Source organism: Cornus florida, unplaced genomic scaffold, assembly GCF_030987335.1.
Source record: "Cornus florida cultivar Cherokee Brave unplaced genomic scaffold, ASM3098733v1 CherokeeBrave_3.0.0_Hap2_Chr05, whole genome shotgun sequence".
Taxonomy (NCBI): domain Eukaryota; kingdom Viridiplantae; phylum Streptophyta; class Magnoliopsida; order Cornales; family Cornaceae; genus Cornus; species Cornus florida.
The window spans coordinates 17,065,796-17,066,595 of record NW_026775575.1 but is presented as its reverse complement, the minus strand read 5'-3'; the positions used below and the strand labels follow the sequence as shown (position 1 = coordinate 17,066,595).

The 800-nt window shown below is 35.9% G+C and overlaps 1 pseudogene; it reads left to right on the top strand.

The window, feature by feature from the left end:
* Positions 1–494: 494 nt before the first annotated feature.
* On the top strand, positions 495–593 carry LOC132310882 (small nucleolar RNA R71; annotated as a pseudogene).
* Positions 594–800: the final 207 nt, after the last annotated feature.

The following is an 800-nucleotide window of genomic DNA, read 5'->3' as shown; positions in this document are numbered from 1 at the left end:
TCTAACTTGGATTATAATGAATGCCATAGGGATTATTCCCTTGGTTAGCAAAAATGACATTTGCTTGCTCATGATTGTCATTTTGCACATGTCCATGGGGACAATTGGAAGTAGAATGTAACACACTAGAACAAGTCATACATGATTCATTAGATGCATGATGATGAATATGATTAGGGGAGGAAGACATTTGATTCGCCGAAGTTTGGTTGATAAAAAATTGATCAAACCTTTGAGATAAGGATTTTATTTTGGCGGCTATATCATTGGAGTTGTCAACTTGATACAAGCCAACATTCTTCCTTCCACCTAGATTTTTACCATTTTTAGAAGATAAGGACCTATGCATGAAATTTTCACTCATACTTTCATACAATTGCTACACATCATTTTCATGCTTATCAAGATAAGAACCACCCATAGATGCATCAACCATACCCTTGTGATTATCCGGTAAACTTTCAAAGAAATATTGAACTTATTGCCACTTAGGTATGTCATGATGTTGGCACTTCCTAAGCAAGTCATTGAATCTTTCCCATACCTCATGAAACATTTCCCCATCCCTTTGATAAAATTCACGAATTGAAGTTCTCATAGCATTGGTTTTTGATACCGGGTAGTACTTCTTCAAGAACTCTTGTTGTATTTCTGCCTAAGAAGTTATCGAAAAAGGCCTAAGATTGTTAAACCAATATTTTGCCTTGTCTTTGAGGGTAAAAGGAAAAAGTTTGAGTCTTAACACTTCTTCTAGCATGTCCATGTATTTCACGGTGGAACACACTTCAAGAAACTCATCC